This window comes from Octodon degus, unplaced genomic scaffold (genome assembly GCF_000260255.1).
Source record: "Octodon degus isolate 3935 unplaced genomic scaffold, OctDeg1.0 scaffold00003, whole genome shotgun sequence".
Taxonomy (NCBI): Eukaryota; Metazoa; Chordata; class Mammalia; order Rodentia; family Octodontidae; genus Octodon; species Octodon degus.
In genome coordinates this window covers 13,802,091-13,810,222 of record NW_004524579.1, presented here as the reverse complement: position 1 = coordinate 13,810,222, position 8,132 = coordinate 13,802,091, and the positions used below count along the sequence as shown (strand labels likewise).

The 8,132-nt window shown below is 43.1% G+C and overlaps 2 pseudogenes; one reads left to right on the top strand and one right to left on the bottom strand.

The window, feature by feature from the left end:
- Positions 1 to 1,534: 1,534 nt before the first annotated feature.
- LOC101585627 lies at positions 1,535 to 2,895 on the top strand (annotated as a pseudogene).
- Positions 2,896 to 4,623: 1,728 nt separating this feature from the next.
- On the bottom strand, positions 4,624 to 5,194 carry LOC101592203 (annotated as a pseudogene).
- Between the last annotated feature and the right edge of the window lie 2,938 nt (positions 5,195 to 8,132).

Sequence of the window (8,132 nt, the reverse complement as noted above, 5' to 3'; positions counted from 1 at the left end):
CTACTGTGTCCAAATCATTCTACCTAATTTTATTCTTTTCACCTTCCATTCTATTCTTTATCCTGAAAGCCTAATTGTCCTATTAAGTTAAAATTGACCATATCAATCATCTGCTCAAAGTTCCCTACCATACTCAAGTCCTCTACTATACTACAAGTCCCTACTATACTCAATACAAGATCCAAAGACTTCATAATGACCTACGAGGTGACCTCCTGGTATCCTGTTAATTCCAGGTGCCTCATCTTCTGTTACTCTTCTGCTTATTTGTTCCACTCTGTCTTGGCTTCCTCAGTGATTCCTCGATGCACCAGGAATGTTCTTATCTCTGAATAGTTACACTTGCTCTTCTTTTTATCATAAATGCTCTTTGTCTAGATCTCATCTCCATATCCTCTCCACTCACTGTCCCTCTTCCATCTGGTAATTGTTCAAAAGTCTCATCTCAGGGCTGAGGATATAGCTCAGTGGCACAGTGCCTGCCAGTAAAGTGCAAGGCTGTGAGTTTGATTCCCAGTACAAAAAAAAAAAAAAAATCCCTTCTCAGTGATGTCTTTCCTAAATACCCTTCCTAAAATAAATACCCTTCCTAAAAATGTAATTTTCCACATTCTTCCTCATCTTTCTATCATTTCCTTCCTGTACTAATCAGGGTTCTTCAAAGAAACAGAACCAACAGGATAGATAGTTCAAATCTGAAGGTGTGAAGAATGGCAGGCCACTAGTGCAAGTCTTAGAATTTAAAGATGCAATAGCCTAAGGTTTGGTACTTAAGGCTAGGAAAAGTGTCCCAGCTCCAGAAGGGGGTGAACTTACCAAACTTCATTGCCTTTTTGTTCTTTCCAGGCCCTCACCTGGTTGGATTGTGCCTACTCCCATTGGATGACGGTGGGTCTTATTCAATCAGTTCATGGATTCAAGTGTCAGTCTCTTCTGGGAAGGCCCAGCTGTCCAGGTAACACTTATTGAAGTCAAACTGACATCTGAAATGAACTGTCATATTATTTCCTCTCAATATATTCACTATGTATTGTGATATGTCTTATCCTGGGAAGTAGATGTCAGAAAATCAAGACTTGTCTAATTGGTTTATTGCTAAGTCCCAAGGGCCCAGAGTGCACCTGACTCAGGCTGGACATTGGCCCCACCTAATCCCTTTGCATATTTACTGTGGCAGTTTGGCATCAAGTCAGATGTTGAAATATGTACATCTTTTCTCTTCAGTGACTAACACATTGCCTTGCTACCCCAGAAAAAAAAAAAACAGTATGCTTATTCAATAGATCTTCAAGTGTCGGCTGTACATCAAGTATTGAGTGAGATGAATAAGACACAATGACTGGCAAGTTGCATAAGGCTCCTACTCACTGTGTAAATATACGGCCTCTTCCTCCAAATAAACCTAATCAAGTAAATAAATAAAAATTAGAGTGGCTCACCACTTTAATATGTACCTTGGTGTCTGTAGCACCCTCTTTTTTCCTTCCTGGGTGTTGAGATCCGGTAGCCAGGAAGCTATCTATTCTCAAGATACATGCTGGAGAGATCTTTGACTCTCGTAGGAACTCCACTGTGCAAGTTGCCCTCTACACTTCCAAAAGGTCTCTTCCAAGCTGTGCCCAGTGGGGCCTCCACTGGCATCTACAAGACCCTAGAGCTACATAACAATAGCAAGACCTGTTACCTGGGCAAGCACATCAATTAGACTACTGCACCTGCCCTGGTTAACAAGAAATTGAATGTCATGGAGCAGGAGAAGATTGACAAGCTGATAATTGAGATGAATGGGACTGAGAATAAATCCAAGTTTGGGGCAAATGCCACCCTGGGCTTGTCTCTTGCAGTGTGCATGGCCAGCACCTTGGAGAAGGGGGTGCCCTTGCACCGCCACATCACTGACCTGGCAGACAATGCCGAGGTCATCTTGCCTGTCCCTGCCTTTAATGTGATCAATGGCAGCAGGCCTGCTGGCAATAAGCTGGCCATGCAGGAGTTCATGATCTTGCCTGTGGGCGCGGCCAGCTTCAAGGAGGCCATGCACATTGGGGCCAAGGTATACCAAACCTGAAGAATGTCATCAAGGAGAAGTACAGCAAGGATGCCACCAACATGGGCAATGAGGGTGGCTTCGCATCCAACTTCCTGGAGAATAAAAAAGCCCTGGAGTTGCTGAAGACTGTCATTGGGAAGGCCGGCTACTAGGACAAGGTGGTCATCAGCATAGACATGATGGAGTCTGAGTTCTTCAGATCTGGGAAATACGAGCTGGACTTCAATTCTCCTGATGACCACAGTAGGTACATCCCACTTGACCATCTGGGTGACCTCTATAAGTCCTTCATCAAGAACTACCCAGTGGTGTCCATCGAGGACCCCTTCAACCAGGTCAACTGGTGTGCCTGGCAGAAGATCACATCCAGCGCCGGCATCCAGGTGGTGGTTGATGACCTCACAATGACCAACCTCAAGAGCATTGCCAAGGCCATGAATGAGAAGGTCTACAACTGCCTGCTGTTCAAAGTCAATCAGATTGGCTCAGTGACTGAGTCTCTGCAGGCATGCAAGCTGGTGCAGTCCATTGGCGAGGGCGTCATGGTGTCCCACCAGTCCAGGGAGACAGAAGACACCTTCATTGCTGACCTGGTGGTGTGACTCAGCACTGGGTGGATCAAGACTGGTATACCTTGCTGATCCGAGTGCCTGGGCAAGTACAACCAGATCCTCAGAATAGAGGAAGAGCTGGGTAGCAAGGCCAAGTTCGCTGGTCAGAACTTCAGAAAATCCCCTGAGCAAATAGGCTGCAGCAGGCCAGCTCCCAGGCCTTGGGCCCAGGTAATTAGGTCCCCTCCTGCCACCTCTTCTGAAGATGCCATCAGGGCCACACAGAGCCCATGACCCATGCTATGATCAACATGCTTGTCACCTTGTATCCCATCACATCTAGAGCTGAGTGTGTGTCCCAGGCCAGGTTCCCAGTTATTCTGTTGTGAAATAAACTTCAGCACCCAGGAGGAAAAAAAAACCTAAAAACTATGGTTCATAAAAAAATTGGGATTGGTATTGAGAGAATGGAAAAAAATTCTTTCAGAAATTCTAATGGATTATATTATGAAATGATAAAAGTGAGATCTAAGGGCCAGTCAACAAACAGATAAGTAGGTAGAAGATAGATAGATAGATAGATAGATAGATAGATAGATAGATAGATGATTGATAGGTGATAGGTATATAGATAGATGATTGATAGGTGATAGATACATAAACAGATGATAGATGATTGATAGTTGATAGATAAACAGATAGATGATAGATGATTGATTGATAGATAGTTAGATAGATAGATAGATAGATAGATAGATGATAGACAGATAGATAATATGTAGGTGGGTAGATGGTTGATAAGTGATAGATAGATAGATAGATACATACATACATACATATATATATATATACATACATAAAACTTAGGGGAACTGGATCACGTGACTACGGAGAGTGAGATGACCTCCTGATATGATAGCTCAGTTTGATTTTAAAAAATAGTTAAGAAACTGTATTCTGATAGCTATAATTACAGTGCTTGTCAAAAATGAAAACTGAAAACAAGTATACTAAATGGTTGATTACTAATTGTGTATTGAAAGCAGTAAGACGTTCCACAACACCAAATAAACCAGTTCTGAAGTTTCCCAAAGTAAATTTAACAGTTGCAGCTTCTTTAGTGTTTGTAAAAATGCAAAGGAAAAAAGTAGAGTCTTTTCTGATGGCAAATAGGACCCTTGCAGGCTGAGGAAGGAAGCTACTTCAAACGTGGAGGTGGGGGTGTTTTGGGACTGCGGTCTGGAGTGGACCAACTGACCCAGCTTGCACGAGCTCCTGCTGGTGAGACCCAGACTTTGACCAATGCAAGTCCCAAGTGGACACTAGGAATAGACTGCCGCTCCAGCTGCATGCTGACCAAGGGGGAGGGCTCCGCACCCCTCATAACCTTCCCCACTACCCTGAGGTGACCACGTGAGCATGAGTAAAAGCACAATGCTATGGAATGCAGGCTATCCAAAGACAGGCGGGCCACAGGGTCTCCACTGTGACCATGCAGTGGATGGCATTTGTTTGTCACATCTCTGGAGTTCCCAGAGGAACAGCTGATCTGATGATTGGCGGAACTGCACAAGGAATGGTCTCCCTTCTGTGTGTTCAAGTGTTCTCCTCACCTTGTAATTTTTAACTATTTTTAAAAATGCACTGAGTGTAGGTTATACACCAATCACCAAGTGGATCCTGACAATCTACAATTCAGTGGCTCCTGGAAGCCGGGTGCTCTGCACCCAAATCCCTTCTCAGTACTAACAGTGAGCTGATATTTTTCTTTACAATAAAAAAGCTGAGTAATATTGCATAGGAGCACCAGAAACTGCATCAGTGGAAACAGGAATTACTTACATGAAAAAAAAAACCTGGCTGCAGGCTGCCTCTGCACATGGACAGCACGATGTGTGCACACTGTGACCAACCCAATGGAGACAGCTTCTGGCACTCAGGACCACAGAACCGCAACATTTACCACATGAGAAGAAAGCGGAGGGAAGAGAAGGAGAAAGTGAAGGAAAGGGGGGTTCTGGCTCACTTCTTGTTCCAGAGCTGATTGGAGAGCCATTCCAATCCTTCATAGAACCCATCCCCACTAGTGGCACAGGTGGCCTGAATGTACCAGTTCCTGTGGCATAGAGAGTGCAGCCCCAGCTTGTCTGTGATTTCAGCTGCATTCATGGTGTTGGGGAGGTCCTGCTTGTTGGCAAACATGAGGAGGATGGCATCCCTGAGCTTATTCTCAGCCAGCAATTAAAAAGCTGAGTAACAGCTTTTTAGGCCTCATGAACTCCACATGGGCCTCGTTCACACACTCTCTGTTGTTGCTGTCCACCACAAAGATCAAGCCTTGGGTATTCTGGAAGGAGTGGCATCACAGTGGTTGAATCTTGTCCTGACCACCCACACCCCACACAGTGAAGCTGATTTTCTTGTATTCAACAGTCTCCACGTTGAAACCTATGGTAGGAATGGTGGTCACAATTTCACCAAGCTTCAGTTTACAAAGAGTCATCATCTCTGTGGCAGCATCCAAGCCCACCATGAGAATGTGCATTCTTTTGCCAAAAAGGCCCTTGAAGAGGTTTGTGAAGATATTCCCCATGCTTGTGGATGCATGGAACTGACACGGGCCAAAGACTCAGCAGTAGCTGCTCTGAGCCAGACATTGGTGTCAGTTTGATTTTTAAGGTCTGAAAATGAAGAAAACCAAAGAAATAACCCACAGTTGTGATGCATGCAAGGCCCTCTTCTAAACAAGAGGTGTCACTCTGTTGCTGAGTCTTGGAATCAACTTCATAGCACCAAGTCTCACGCTTTCTAAAATGACAAACCAGAGAACACAAAACTTATAACCTTCCTGTGTCCTTGGGACCTACTGTGGGGCCAGGATGGAGGACAGTACAGTTTGGATCTTAGCTGGCCCCCAAAGGTCTATGTGTGAAAGGTGTGGTTCCCAATGTGGTGCCACGGTGAAGGGGTGGAATGCTGAGTAATGGAACTTCATAGGAAGGCCTTAGGTCATTAGTGCATGCCCCCAGGAGGAACTGTGGGGTCCTAAACTTTTCCTCTATCTTTTGCTTCATAGTCAAGAGATAAACATTTTCCTGCCATGTATACCTGCTACAATGCGCACTGCCATACCACAAGTCTAGAAAACAAGGTCAGTGCGTCATGTAAGCTCCAGAACAGTGATCCAAAACAGATCTTTTCTCTTTATAAGTTAATTTTCTCCAGCACTTTATTATCATGGCAGAAATCTGGCTATTACAGAAGATGTAGACACTTTATACTCATTACACTTTGATCATTTATACTGCACTGCTAACATAAGAAAGCATTTATAGTTTCATTTCACAATGAGAAACCAAGTATCAGAACCGAGTCCTCTGACAATTAACAATTGAACAGTCAAATATTGAGAGTCATATTCACAACCCCTTGCCTTCAAATAGTCTTTTAAAAACCTCTTGCAAGAAATTTTCCAATCTTCAAATGTCCTTTCTGATCAGAGCTAATCTATCAGGACAGGTACACGTTCTAAAGAGTTAGAACTTAGCATGAATCTTAAATCTGGAAATTCATTTTTGTTCCGTCTCCTCTTCTCTACCCACATCGAATCTCTGACTATTCTCCTTCTCTTCCCCTACCAACATCTATTCCATAAGGTCTTGCATTCTTTATGAGGTACAAATAATTGACAATAGAATATCCAAAGCTTTCAAACAGAAAGTACATTTGACTTTCCTTAGAACTGTAAGCTAAAGGCATGAGTTTTAATGATGAGAATTCACTTTATTTTCCCAGCTGCGTGAAAAATGTTTGCGCACTTGAGTTTTCCCAGTGGTTCTTAACATCTTCCCTCATGAGCATCTGCACTGGGATGGACTCCAAAGAACTTTTAGAAGGCTCACACTGGCAGGTCTCAGGTAAGAGGTCCTGGCCAGTGCAAAGTGCCCACCTTCTCTTCCCACGGTTCCTAACAACCTGGCTGGAAAGACACAGGGTCACCAGGCCTCTGGTCTCAGATGCTCTAGTCAGTCTTGTGTATGCTTGAAGTCTTACTCTAAGACATTATGAGGATTCAGACGTGGTTTTCATGAAGTGCCGGCACACAATAGGCACTGAACAAATGTTAGCATACTTCACAGTCTTTCCTGCACCTTGTGCTGTATTTTGTGTCCGCTGGCTCTTCCTCAAACCCGCTTAATAAAAACAAGAACTCCTTTGAATAAAAATAGTGATCGAGTATATTGCTTAATTAACTGTGCTGGTAATTAAACTGCAACAGAAACAGCCTATATGTACTTAACCAGACATCTATTATAGTTTAATAAGGTAACAATTGTATGATAAATATGTAGCACTTGATTACAAAGAGTAGATGCTCTGAGTATTAACAAATATTGGTAACAGGCTAAAGCTATTACAAAGTTTGTGGAATCTCTTTCATTAAGAAAGAAATCATTTATTCCCTTGGCCACTTCCTCACTTTATTTCATGACAAAAATATCCCAATACTTAGAAAAAATGATGAGGTAATCTGGTAATACATTTTTGTCACAATTCGTCTCTGTTCCTTGTCTTGTGAACAAGCACAGCTGGAACTAGGATGCCACCTGGATGTGCTGCAGATCAGAATTGGGAATCCCCAGAGGCCAGCTGATTCAATCCTTCATGATAAATCTAAGGACCACAAAAGAAGCATGCTTACAAAAAGCAACACATGTGAGAGGCTCTGGAAAGGAGAAAACCCAGCCACATAACTTCTTCTTATGTGTTTTTACTTCCCACAACATGGGCACGTGCTTTTAGAAGTTGGTCATCCCATCTTGCATGGAATATCTTCTCTTCCTGCTCACTGACAGGAAATCACCTGCTTTTCTTCTTCTAAGGGGGCAATAAGAGACAAGAATTCATACCAATGTGTAAATGTCCGGTATAAAATCTTTCCCCAGTCATAATTTTTGTTGCAATGGCAGGAGAAACTGACAGCACTGTACCAGTAGTGTGCTGTGTGCCTCAGCCAGCACCGGACCCACTTGCAGGAGGCTGGCTTGCCTACCCTTTCTCAATTCATGCAGATTTCAAGTGCGAGGCCTGAAATCAGTCCTGCAGGTCTAAGGTCTATGTAACCTGGTGTGCTTGTTTACCATATGGAAAATAGCAAATACTATGAGTTGAATTGTTGCTATAATAACTAGCTTACCAGGTAAACCACTGGTTGGGGCTTAATGGTTCTGAGGAAAATGGCTAGCAAAGAATGAAGGGTGTATAGAAGTTTGAGTTCAGTTTTGTCTGATGAAAGCCACCAGGGACTATTTGTCAGTTTTTTCTGGAGCTGATTCTAGGTGCAGCTTCTTTCTCCAGAATATTTCCAATCCAAATCCATGCACACACATTTTTAATTAAGAGGAACTAAACACATAAAGGAGATAAATAAGACTAGAGAACACATTCCTGATTGGTTAAAACTAGTAAACATTAAAAATATTCTAAGGGACTCTATCAGTTGGCTATGAAACATAGTGCTCACCAAAAAG